The sequence below is a fragment of the Mytilus californianus genome, unplaced genomic scaffold (assembly GCF_021869535.1).
Source record: "Mytilus californianus isolate M0D057914Y unplaced genomic scaffold, xbMytCali1.0.p SCAF_5, whole genome shotgun sequence".
Lineage (NCBI taxonomy): Eukaryota > Metazoa > Mollusca > Bivalvia > Mytilida > Mytilidae > Mytilus > Mytilus californianus.
The window spans coordinates 83,076,103-83,090,004 of NW_026262701.1; the positions used below are offsets into that span (position 1 = coordinate 83,076,103).

The 13,902-nt window shown below is 31.8% G+C and overlaps 1 long non-coding RNA gene across 1 annotated transcript in view; it reads left to right on the forward strand.

Annotated features, from left to right (window-relative positions):
- The window catches only part of LOC127703201 (uncharacterized), a 41,046-nt gene that overhangs the window by 1,026 nt on the left and 26,118 nt on the right, over positions 1-13,902 (forward strand). The gene's annotated exons all lie outside the window — the stretch shown is intronic.

Sequence of the window (13,902 nt, forward strand, 5' to 3'; positions counted from 1 at the left end):
TTATAGTTTTTGTATAAGTACACGAAGCAGAGCCTAGACAATTTATCGTTGAAGCGAGATATTTCGATCCTACATTCGGTCGTCGGCGGCGGCGTCAATATTTAGGTTGAGTCAGTGGTTATTTTTTTTTATTAGACGTCAATACTTTTATCAAACCTTCATGGAATTTTATGAAACCTGGACATAAGCTTTTTTATGATCAATCTGAGATAGTATCCACAGGGAAATTTTGACTGATGATATATTTTTCCGTATTTTACGAACTTAAGTTTTTTTTTTGCAGTTATCATAAGATACATAAGATATAGAATTTCAGCTTTCAGACATCAATAACGTTGTAAAACCTTCATGGAAATTTACCAAACTCTGACAGAAGCTTTTTTATACCCAGTGCAATTTTTTTTTTCATATTTCCATCTTAAATTGTTGAGCAATTAAAATTAAGGTATAGTCTGGGGGTTGAAGTTGTTTAGACATCGACTGCTTTAACAAACTTCAATTTTATAAAACTTTGACAGAACCTTATTTATGATTAAGAGATCATGTCATGAAGCAAACATCTGAGAATTTTTTTCTTCTTATTTTCCCCACCTTTATTGATAAATAAACTTATATTTTTGCAGTTAATATTTCAATAAAGTCTGATGTTAAAAAAAAATAAACTTCAATAACTTTTGCAAACTTTTTTATAATTTAAGGAAACTTTGACAGACGCTTTTTAGAAATAACGTTTAAGGCAAAATTTAGAAAATACCTTTTTGTAATTTTAAGTATAAATTACTCATAACGAGATAACAATAGTGTATCCAAACTACAGAAAAGACCATATATGATCATGATCATCATATAAAACTCACAAAACATTAAAAGAATGATAAAGTAGATCGTGAAGCGGATTCGTGTGGTGACTTTACTGTGCTCCTCTTATTGAAGATCTGTCCAATAACAATTAAGAGTCAAAGATTATACTTTAACATCACAAGGAACCAAAGTAACACTAGTTTTATTTTCTTTTATGTTGCTACAAGTTTTAATATAAAAAACGATAATTTAAGAAAACAGCACAATAAACATACAAGAAGAAGGACTTATCAAATCAAACCAATATTGTTATGGCCCAGCCGCATTGTCATTTAACAGCTTCTTGTACGATTGACAATTAAGTTTTGATTTGGTATATGGCGGCCGGATGCGGCCATTTCGTCTTGATATTTTATAAAGCGAAACGCGAAAACATGAAGGCGAATACGCTAAATGTATTTTTTTTTTAAGTTCGCATTTACATGATTTTCGCGTATTTCATTTTCACATTTTCGCCTTTTCGTGTTTCGAGTGTTTTTAAGATATAATTTACAGAAACATAGTTATTACCAGTTTTAACCCCTAAATGAAAAAAAAATTAAATTTTTTTTTTTTTTAAATATCTAGTTTTAACAGTTTTAAAGTGTTCTTTTCTTTATTACTTGTAGAAAAGCGTTATTTACAGATACAAAAAAAGAAAAATAACAAAAATATCGAACTCCCAGGAAAATTCATAACGGATAGTCCCTTATCAAGTGGCAAATATTCATTTTATTCTATTTTAAAGTAAACTATGTTACAAGATCGTCAAGCGGATTCAGATGATGAATAACTGTGCCCCTCTTATTGAAGATCTGCACATTAACAGTTTTGCTTTAACTTCACAAGGCATAATATTGCATTTTTTCATTAGCGCCTAACATGCGATGTTGTTTACCGAGCCCGGAAATTTATATACGATCTGGGTAAACTTATCAATCCTTTAAATAAACTTATTTTAAAAGGTTACCAATTCAACACTGTAATTATATCTTTGAATATTGTTTGTATTGGTATAAATATTGATTTTGTAATCAAATTAAAATCATACTAAATAGTATTGTTATACACATATGCTCATTAACGGTACTACAATCTGTCGATACCTTTATTTTTGGCATTGCACAAGTTTATGTTTTTTCTCTGACTGTTAATGACGGCTTAACACTAAATCCATTGGATGTTGGATGTGCACTGATTGATATTTTAGTCTTTGATACATGATTTTTTATTAATTGTTATTGGCTTTGAAATAGCTGCCAATAACTGCGAGTTCTCTCAGATATGTCTTTTTTGTTGTTAGGGATGAGGGTTGTATAAGTACACTGCCACGTCCGGTCTGTGTTTTTGTTTGATGTTTTTTCTGCTTTGTATCGGTCTGATGAGTTAAGCCTTTTTCAACTGATTTTTATAGTTTGTTCTTATGTTGGGCTGTTACACCACTGTCTCAGGTTAGGGAAGGGTTGAGCGCTTACAAACATGTTTAACCCCGCCTCACTACCGTTTGATATTTTGACAGGTAAATGGTAAAAAGCCAATAATTAAGGCGACTTATTAGAGGCAGTATTTCTGGGTCTCTCAAAAAATCTTCTAAACCACGTACTTTTCATTTAAAAATTACAAAAAATTAAAGTTTTTTTTTTTATTCTTCACAGTGAAGTACTGCGTTGACTTGCTCCATATTTGAATGTGTATGGTTATGTTTTAGTTAATATGTAGTTAATCATATACTATAATCATTGTTAAATAGAGAGTCTTTAAGTGAAATACCACCGAAACATAGTACGTCACAGCCGGTTTCATATCAAAATTGTCGAAACAAAATATTCTCTTAATTTTGACAGTTGTAGGAATTTTACCCTGCATTTCATTGCAGAAAACTGTTCTTATCATAAACACATATCTTGGGTGTTTCAATACACCATTCTTTTTTATTTGATGTTCCTTCAAAATATTTTGGAACCTTGAGGTGACATGGTTACTAAAGCCTGTAAATTGGGAAAAAGGGACAAAAATTTGCTTGGTTTACTTCCGGCGATGATTATTTTCTTATATGCAATGAAATATTATGAGAAATTTTTACTGTAGTACTGGACAAGATTAAATTTTACTCATACCAAGTATTACTTTATTTGAAAGAATAAAAATTCTGCACATTTTTTTTCTCAGGAAATGCCAAGTTTACAAAGATTACTGGGGGAAAAATAATGGTTGTATTACCTCTTAATGAAAATTTGTAAATAGTAAAATAATAATGATAATAAAAAAGAAAAATGATAACAGTAGTTATTATTGCTATTATCATTGATCAGGTTTAAAAAATTGATGTTTACTTGACTGCCAAAGCATATTTTCATTTATTTAAAAAAGAAAAAGAAAAAAAAAAGCAAATTAAACTAACATCAATCTATGTAAACTTTGTTTCAAATCACTTTTCATTGTCCTATATAATAAAATTGAGAATGGAAATGGGGAATGTGTCAAAGAGACAACAACCCGACCATAGAGCAGACAACAGCTGAAGGCCACCAATGGGTCTTCAATGCAGCGAGAAACTCCCGCACCCGGAGGCGTCCTTCAGCTGGCCCCTAAACAAATATGTATACTAGTTCAGTGATAATGGACGTCATACCAAACTCCAAATTATACACAAGAAACTAAAATTAAAAATGATACAAGACTAACAAAGGCCAGAGGCTCCTGACTTGGGACAGGCGCAAAAAATGCGGCGGGGTTAAACATGTTTTTTGAGATCTCAACCCTCCCCCTATACATCTAGCCAATGTAGAAAAAACAAACGTACAACAGTACGCACAGTTAAACTCAGTTTAAGAGAAGTCCGAGTCCGATGTCAGAATAGGAAACAAAAGAAAATAAACAAAATGACAATAATACATAAATACATAAATAACAACAGACTACTAGCAGTTACTGACATGCCAGCTCCAGACCTCAATTAAACTGATTGAAAGATTATGTCTTCATCATTTAACCTCAATGTAAAATTTACGTCAAACTATAATGATATTATTAGCAGCTTTATCAGCCGGGACAAAAACAAATTCCTTGGCTAGTTCTTTTAGTTTATGTTTGATACGAGAAATAGGAAATTTATGGTTGTTGTCAAGAGTAAAATGTTCTTTAAAATGTTGTATACGTATATCAACTATCTTCATTACTGAATTGAAAAAGAGAGTCCAAAGATTTTTTGTCAGCTTTTTCCCGTTTTATCCATTTCAAACAGTAAGCACGAAGTGAGTCGTGGATGATATTACGACACTCATTCCAATTAATAATTGACGGGGGACGATATTTAGGTCCTTTACGGAGGAATTATTTTAACTCTCGGTCGCGAACGATGTTAAGGTCTCCTGTTATAACATGGGAAATGGGCCATAAGTGTATTCGGAATTACTACAATTACATGACGTAGGTGTATTTTCACTGATATTTACATCTTTACAGACTTGGCTATAATTAAACACAAATTTTCGGGTAGATTTCTTGTAAATATAACAAATAAGAGGGAGTTCAGTATTATCAAAATATCCAGGAATTTGTTCTTTAACAGAATGGTCGTTAAAAATACCGGCAATATTTACAAAATCAAAACCTTTATTGACATACTTAATTTTAATAAAATGTTTTTTTATGATCTTCAGAGCGATCAATTTTGGGAAACAGTTTAGAATAACAATATGCCATTATAATTTGAACGATTTCATACTTCGGACTGCAATATGAAATTGTGTTGCAATCCTCTAAAATTTTATTTAATTTATTTATAGGTAAAGAACAGAGCTTGGTTAATAGATAATGTCTGCCGTTGTTTTTTGAAATAGAAATTAGGTCCGAAATATTTGTATGGTTGGTCCGAAATTTTCTTTGATTGCGATTTTTTCTACGCCAATGAGAACGGTTTTTACTAACAGTTTTAGAAACTATATCCAAAATGTTAACAGAATTGGTTCTTGATATATTATCAATTACCGTGATATTATCATTAAGACCGAGAGGGTAGACTGTCTGTAATTTTTTAATCCAATTTAATTCAATTATTTTCCGTGATCGTACAAACTTTGAATGAGATTCACCAGGCTGCTTATTTACTACTTCTAAAGGTTGAACTGTTAAATATTTAATAGGATGATTGTGCTTTTTAAGGTGTTGATAAATGATACTTTTGAATGTATTGGGTCTTTTAAAATGATACAGGTGTTCTTGCGTGCGTTTAGCTAAATATCGTCCAGTTTCACCTACGTACTGAATACCGCATCCCGGTTTGTTTCGTGTGAGTAAATAAATAATACTGTTTGTTTTTCAAGTTATATCAGTTTCAAAATTTAAAGAAAATGTGCGACCATTAAACGTAGACCTTACCGTATTGTTGGTGGAAAGACGGGGACATGTAAGTCATTTTTTGGCATGACACTTATCGATAGAAGGGTAACCACGATTTTTATTGTTAAAAATGTTAGCGATGGTAGTATTTTTAGATAAGCGATTTTGAAGATTGAGACGTGTAGAACGAGTTTAGTATTTAATATTTTTCCATTTCTAAGCTTCATATTTGTTTTTTGTTATGTGGATTTTGTTTAGAAAGGAGCAAAGACTGGCGTCCAGAATATGAACCAGCACACAATAAATTGAATTATGTGAATATGATAAAACTGTTCGGCTAAAGACGTCAAACGCTATCCGTCTTAAATTACCCGAAAAATAAAACAAAAGATAGGGTATATCAGGGTAGCGACTGACGTCTGACTAAATAGAAGAATGGGGCTGAATGTGAAATACTACTTTTTGATAAATATTCCTAACGATATGAACATAGAGAAGTTCTCGCTCGGACACACACTCCATAATCTAGTAGTATAGATTATTCTTTAGGTTTATTCCCGATTGTCCCACTTTTTAAAATTTTAGAGTTCTGATTGTCCCACATGAAAAGTTCTGATTGTCCCACATTATTTTATGAAGTAAAATGTTCTTAAATAAACAAGGTATATATTGTTTGTTTTGCTAGATAAACAAGAATTAATTATTGCATGTTCAAACTTTTATTTAATATAAATTTTATAAAAGCATAAGATATGATTTTTTTGGTATATTATCAGATTAATGCACTTTTGAGTAAATAATATAACATTTATGAGTTATATTTATAAGCTTACGTTTATTTATATAAAACAAATATCAATACTGTGATTTTAATTTAAATTTTTTTCCGAAAGTTTTTAAAATGAATTAAGATATAATCCATGCAATTTAAAGAAAAGTGTAACTTAAAACTTAATTACGCTGTACACTATACACGCACTAGTTGATGGAGAGATGTTTCCACTAGTCTTTGCACTTTTACCAGTGAAGTCAGATGCCATTTACACAAGATTCTTTATCATACAGAATACAATCTGATGGTGGTGACGGCAACACCGTTAACTATTTGTAAAGCTTTATATTTCAGGGGGTAGAGGAATCGGATGGCTCATATTTTGTATATAGATCCATTGTGTTACGAAGTTCCCGTCTGTCATATAATCATTGTCCTTGACTTCATGTTCATGGTTTGGTGACTGCTAAAAACTGTATAGCTTGTTTTCGTCATGTGAATGTCTCATTTATCATAAGTTCTAGGATAACTATACTTGGCTACTAGTCTAATATATGGTATCCTTGCAATGCCTACATGTCCGTCAGACATCATCGTTCACATGACCTCGACCTCATTTTATGGATCTATGAACAAGGTTAAGTTTCAATGGCCAAGGCCATATCTCAGATGCTATAAGTAGTGGGTCAAATACTTTTAGTGTATGGAATGGTAGCAGGGTGTACATGTCTTTGTGACAGAGTTAATCTGACCTTTCCTCATTTACATGGAACATTGATAATGTTAATTTTATGTAGTACTAGTTGTCTAATATAAAAATAAGGAGATGTGGAAGTAAGCATTTATAGGCAACCGTATGGCCTTCAACAATGAGAAAGCCCATACAGTATGGTCGGCTATAAAATGCCCCGATATGGAAAATTTTATATAATTCATTTGAGAAAACTAACAGCCAAAATAACTAAACAATTTACCAAAAAAATTATGACAAACATGAACCAACGACAACCACTCAAATACCGGCACGATACTGACTTGGGACAGGCATATACAGAATGTATAATCCTTTTTTCAAAGACTTAATTTCTACAAAATACAGTAAGTTAGTAAAACATGCTGTAATAGTAGAATCCTAGTTTTTACGGTAACGATGTTTATGATCATACTTTTCTAAGACTATTGATGACGTCCTTACATTAGCTTTCAATAAGGGGACGACCATTTGATTTCGAAAGGGGGAGGGGAGGAGGATTTTGAAAATGAATAACTTGGCCTGGTATTAACTGAAAATAAATGACTTTGCACAAGACAGGATGAAAAATTGATATGTGATGTTTTTTTACTTAATATTATATTCTATGATTGATGATACTTCAATTGTACACTGATTGTTTACCTGTAACTATTCCTTCTACACCCTATACAAACAAATTAATCACTATCAAAACAATTCCGGATTGTCCCACATTTAAGCTTCCCAATTGTCCCACAAACATATTCCCGATTGTCCCACAAAATTTCATTACTTTTTTACCTGTAATTTTAAAAAGTGGGACAATCGGGAAGACACCATTATTTAGGGGCCAGTTCAAGTCCGAATTCGGGTGCGGGATTTTCTGGCTGTGCTGAAGACTCATGGGTGGACTTGGACTGCTCTTTGGTCGGTTTATTGTCTCTTTGACACATTCCCCGTTTTCATTCTCAATGTTATAAACATTAATTTAAGTCGAGTTCCACACACAACTGTAAGGTATGTGGTTTCTGGAATATATGCTCCAATATAGATGTTTTTTATGCATTTAACCCTGTGATAATTTTTTTCTCTCATTTTTTCCCAACCTACAAAGCGATTTACATCCGACCAGGAACATATATATTGACGTTAGATATACTGTTCCCAGATCCGACTGTCTATTAAAAAGTATTCGGTACATCTCCGCAGATTATACATCTAATGTTTGATGTATAGGGTAACAGAATCCACGGTCAAGGATGAATTAATTGTTTGGCAGCAAAAAGCCGTTTTATCAAAATTCCCACATTAAATATAAGATAAATGATGGCACATTTTCTCTTAAAGCAAAGTAAAATATGTATTTATTTTGACATTCAAATAAGCTATACGTCCTGGAAATGTTTATAACCAAAGTTTGCAATAAACTGTCTGAGCCATCAAACTTTAAATTTGAAAATAACGATATATTGTTTTTGACTAAAAATGCCATTACTGTTGTGAGCAGAATGTCATCTAAATAAAAAAATTCCGACTAAAAAAGGTGAGTCAACTGAAACGATTTCCATTCATTATCACTTTCAAAATACATTTGAAATAGATAAAGTCAAATGGAACCTTAGGCGCCCAGCGTCTCCAACATGGTTAAAAGCAGTCGATACTTGACAACACATGTAGGGCCTGTATGCGCAGAAAGACCATAGAATCAATTCAGAGTTAAGGTGGTCCGGGTTCCTCTTATGGCCGAACATATCTGTGTTTTAGTACATATTTTTTTTTTATATTTGACAGCCGCCCCCTTTTTCGACAAAGTTTTTTGAAAAACCTGGATCCGTCACTGACCTATCGACATATCAAACATATCCTATGACGAAGCAGTATGTCATATCATTCGTCAATTTATACTACTAACACATTTTATAATCGAGAACAAACACTAAACAAAGGCGGTCAACATATATATGACATATAAAGTCTAGATAACCTCATTCACACACAGCGAAATGTAATAACGACCCTATGTACATATTTACCCTGATAAATCCAGGGGAGTAGCGAGTCTTTTATAGAAAAGCACAATGTATTAAAAAGATATTCGAAACCGAAAGTTTCTGCGCCAAATTTCTCGGTTCATTTAGTACTGCTATATATCGGTCCTAAATTATACACACAGACAAGAGGCGACTATTGTTTAATTCAGGAAAATCAACTAAGATGCATGTAAATGAAACTAAAAGTTCCATAGCTATATATATATATATATAGTATATCAGCCCAATTGTCCATAAACTATACTTGCTATGCCGATAAATTAGAATATCTGCTTGGCAGAAGTAGAACAACTCCCCTTAATTTTAGTCGTTACAAGGTCGTTTTGTCGGGTGTCTTAATGACTCAAACATCTTATATATACTCCAATGTTGCCTCCATCAAAGTATGCTAAACTGCAGAGGTAATATCAAACTGGTACATGGGCCACATTGATCCTATGTTACACTTCAGCGGAAACTATCGAACATAAAATGTTGTTTTCTACCTTACTGAATACAGTTTTAGAATTGACCTGTTTGAGAATTTGTCCCCATATAACTACAGCAAACAGTAGTTATTTTTTCCAAGGTTTAATACCGTTAAAACCTTTTAGCTATTTACTGGATTAAATCAAATCGAAATCCGTTATGTTACGTTATTTTTTTTCTTTGGTCATGTTTTTTTCATCTTGCTATTTTGTCGCCAGTTTTCGTCGACCTCTGTTTTTCTTTTATTTCCTCTTGAATTCTCACCTTTTTAAGAGACGAGTATTCAGGATGTTCCGCCTGCAAGGCTTCCGGTCTGATGTTCGTCGATTTTTACGTTGGAATCAATTGCCACGTTCCATGCAATATAGTTTAGGGTTTTAAGAATATGCTACAAGAATATGCTCTGGTTCCTATTTTATACCTTTAACTTTTATGGTTATCAAATGAATATGGTTTTATCTAAATGTTATTCTTTACACACACACACTATTTTTTTTTTTTTGGGGGGGGGGGGGGGGGGGGGTAGTTTGTAAATTGCAAATCATGCGGCAAATTTTATAGTTGATGCCAGGCAAACAATCCTCAATTAATCATGAAGGACTGATAGAAACTGAAAGAAGAGAAGGACAGCTAGACCTCCTCCATGTCCTTACTGGCGCTTGCCTAAACAAAATCTTTTTTGTTGACTTAGTTTTTTTTATTAACCATGTATGAACACAAACACTGTAAGAATCTGGAATAAAAGCGCCATATCCATTTAAAGACAACTTTGAATGACTGCATTAAAATCTTGGAGATTATTTTTCGAAATTAATAGAAAGACAAAAATACATATTGTTGACCGTCATAAAAGGGAGTATATAATTGAAAAGAAAGGATATGGTGTGCCCAAAATCACTACACGCACACGTTAAAAGCAAAGGAACAGCGAAAAAATACGAAATCACAGTTTTTGAATTCACAAATACTGATACTTTTTTCCTGAAACATTTGCACTGTATTATGTCACAGGCCAAATATTTGCCTTGGGAAGTTTTAATGAAAAAAAACATCGGACGTTAGCGCCAAAGTAGAGTCACATTTAAAGGCCAGATTTTTAACCTAATTTAGCAAAAAAAATAAATTATCAATACCCATTTTGGTAACAGAAAATTTATATATATTTATTTATCATAGCATGATAGATTTTAATTTCAAAACAGGCCAACATTAATATGTCATGTTCATTAAAATGCAGCACTTATAAAGTCTCAATCTGATTACTGTGCACACTAATTGGTTTTAATCTGCTTCAAAACTGTAAAAATCACCGGTTATCATTTCTAGTTCATATATGAGCAACTTTTTTAATCATGTTTATCATACTATAGTTTATATACATTGCTCCAATAATAGCTGTATTTAGTATACTTGCCCTTGTCTCTAATTTTTTTACCTATATACTGTGTTATATTAAGGAACATATGTACATAGGTACCTTTTTTTAGAGACAAGTGCCTGTGAGTAAACGTCACACATTGTATTTTATTTCCCTTGGTTTGTTTCGTCAACATTTATATCCATATTCAACCAGATATAACAAAAATAAATAAAAGGGTAAGTATTATTTATCGTAATATTGTTTTCTCCTGCATTGTTTTAGTTGTAATCTCTGTTCTGCCTTTTTTTCACTCTATTCGGTCCTGCCTTTTTTTATTAGTTTATCCTGCCTTTTTTGTTTTGCCATGTTGCTCATCCTGCCTTTTTTTTTGCCATGTTGCTCATCCTGCCTTTTTTTTTTACTCAAAACTCCTGTCCTGCCTTTTTTCAAATTTCATCCTAGCCCTCCATAAAAATCAAATGGTAGCTCCCTAAGCTGTATTGCTTTTGGAAAAAAGAAAATAATATACACATACATGTGTAACTCGGATATCTTTCAGTTTTCGCGAACTGGTTTTCGTGGTCTATCGACAATACAGGTGAATGGACTAATTCGGCTTTAAAATGGGCTATAATGTTGGCCCTAAATGTCCACTGTTTTGCTAAAATGTCCTGCGCCTACTATGTCATATGTACTTTAGTGTGCAAGAATGCTAGTGGAAAATTTTAATCAATTATGGCCTACAAAAATTATTTTTGAAAATATGACGTAACATAAAATTGTGCACGTTTATACAATCACCTGACAATTTACATATCAAATTTGTTAATCTGTTTCTAAACAGAGATAATGATGTATCTATATATAAATGACAATGAACTCAAACACAATTGTTTGTGATTGTGGCGATTGTTCTTTTTTTTTTCCATTTTATCAAGCAAACAAATATAGATTAGACCGTTGGTTTTCCTGTTCGAATGGTTTTACACTAGTCATTTTTGGGACCCTCTAAAGCTTGCTGTTCGCTGTGAGCTAAGGCCCCGTGTTGAAGGCCGTACTTTGACCTATAATGGTTTACTTTTACAAATTGTGATTTGGAGGGAGAGTTGTATCATTGGCACTCATACCACATCCACTTATATCTAAAGATTGTGAACGGTAGGCGCCAGTAAGAACCAGAGCTAGATTATGCACGGAATCAAAATGTCCAAAATTCAATATACACTTGTAGTTTTTAACTTCTACTTCATTTGGTACCTTGTGGAAAGTTGTCTAATTAGCAATCATATTATCTCTTTAATTATGTTTTATAAGAAGTTGACTTTTCTCAAATAAGAAAAGATTCATAAATATTGTCAAATACAAAAAAAAAAAAAAAAAAATTAATAAGATTTTTTTTAATTGTCGAAGGGAAGCTTGTGAGTTATTCAGGTCAGTGGAAAAAATCTGAAAATAAAATTAGAATTTTTCCATGTGTTTTCAAAATTTCAATATTTAATATAGCTATTTAATCATTCAGCCTATCTGAAAATTGCACATATATATATAATAATTCTATATTTATCTAATTTATATTGACACCTTTAAAACAAACCTGTATCGAACTGATAAGTAGTTATTCATAAAAGTATCTTTTGTGGTAAAGATTGGATGACTGGTGTCAAGCTATCCAGCAATTCTCATCCTGCAATTCTCTTTATAAAAAGCTATCCTGCAATTCGTCATCCTGCAATTGCGTTTGGAAAACTACTCGAGGGACAATTCTATTTTTTTCAAAATTATGGTTTTAGACTTTTTTTGTTCGAAAAAAAAGACTGATATAGAAAATCAAAGATTTTTATATCCAATTAACAAATTTTTAATTTTAGTTTACAGATTTCCAACCCCACATTTACGGTTTTGTACCTAACATTTACATTTAAAAAAAATTATGATGACGATTCAAACAAATTATTTTCTGTTATGTCCATGATTTAATTCGTATACAGGCTTATTTAACCAAAATAGCGATTTTTAAACTCACATTAACGACTAAAAAATGTAGAATTTTGATGTAAAATTAATTTTCTCATGGAATACCGACAATAAAACTTCTATTTAAAACTTCATAACTCACGTTTGTGATTTTGTAACTCACATTTACAGTTTTGTAACCAGAAATTTTTAAAAGATAAATCATGTTGACGATTCCATTAAGTTGAGATGTATTTAGTCCATATGATATTATTCGTATTTACGCCGATTTATCCCACATTTGCGATTTTCTTACTCATATAAACAACTTGAAAATGTAGAATTTCGGTTTGAATTCATTATCACATGTAAAACCGACTTTTTAACATTTCTATACAGATTCAGAACTCATTTTTTCAATTTTTTTTACTCATATTTTTGACCGAAAAATTAAATATTTGAAGTCATCGCAACATAAAGTAACGAAATCATATTTTTTTTCTTTCAACATCTTAACTCACATTTGCGATTTTGTAACCCATATACGACTTAAATGTATAAAATCGATGTTAAACTTATCTTTACATCTATTACTGACAATAGAATTTCTGTTTACATCAAAACTCGTATTTGTGACCTTTTGAAAATTGTTAACGACATAACAACTCACAATATTGAGTCAAAACTTGCAACTTTGAAATGCATACTTGACCAGTAATTCATATTTGAGATGTCTAAAAAGCTTTTTATCTATAATTCAGTATGATTGTATCCAAATTTTGACAAAACAAGTCTAATGAACCAAAATATTTCGTCCGAAACATGGAAAAAAGGCAAATTCTATAAAATGCGCATTAGGGGTACCCACTTTCCAACCCATTGTTTCGGCAGTTCTTTATGGCTAGGGATTACATACTCTGCTTTAAAAAATAGTATTGGATAGTACTACAACGGAATAGCAAAGAATTTCTGGGGTAAGCATTCTTAAAGGCCGGAAAAATTTCATAAGACTTGTTTTGCCATAATTTGGATACTATCATACTGTATTATAGATAAATAGATTTTTAGACATCTCAAATGTGAATTACTGGTCAAGTATACATTTCAAAGATGCAAATTTTTGTTTTGCTTCAATATTGTGAGTTGTTTTGTTGTTAACAATTTTCGAAAGGTCACAAATGTTTTGATGTAAACAGAAATTCTATTGTCAGTAATAGATGTAAAGGTAAGTTTAACGTCGATGTTATACATTTAAGTCGTAAATATGGGTTACGAAATCGCAGATGTGAATTAAGAAGTTGAAAGAAAAAAAAATATTTTTGTTATTTTATGTTGTGATGACTTGAAATATTTAATTTTTCAGTAAAAAAATTGAGTGCAGAAA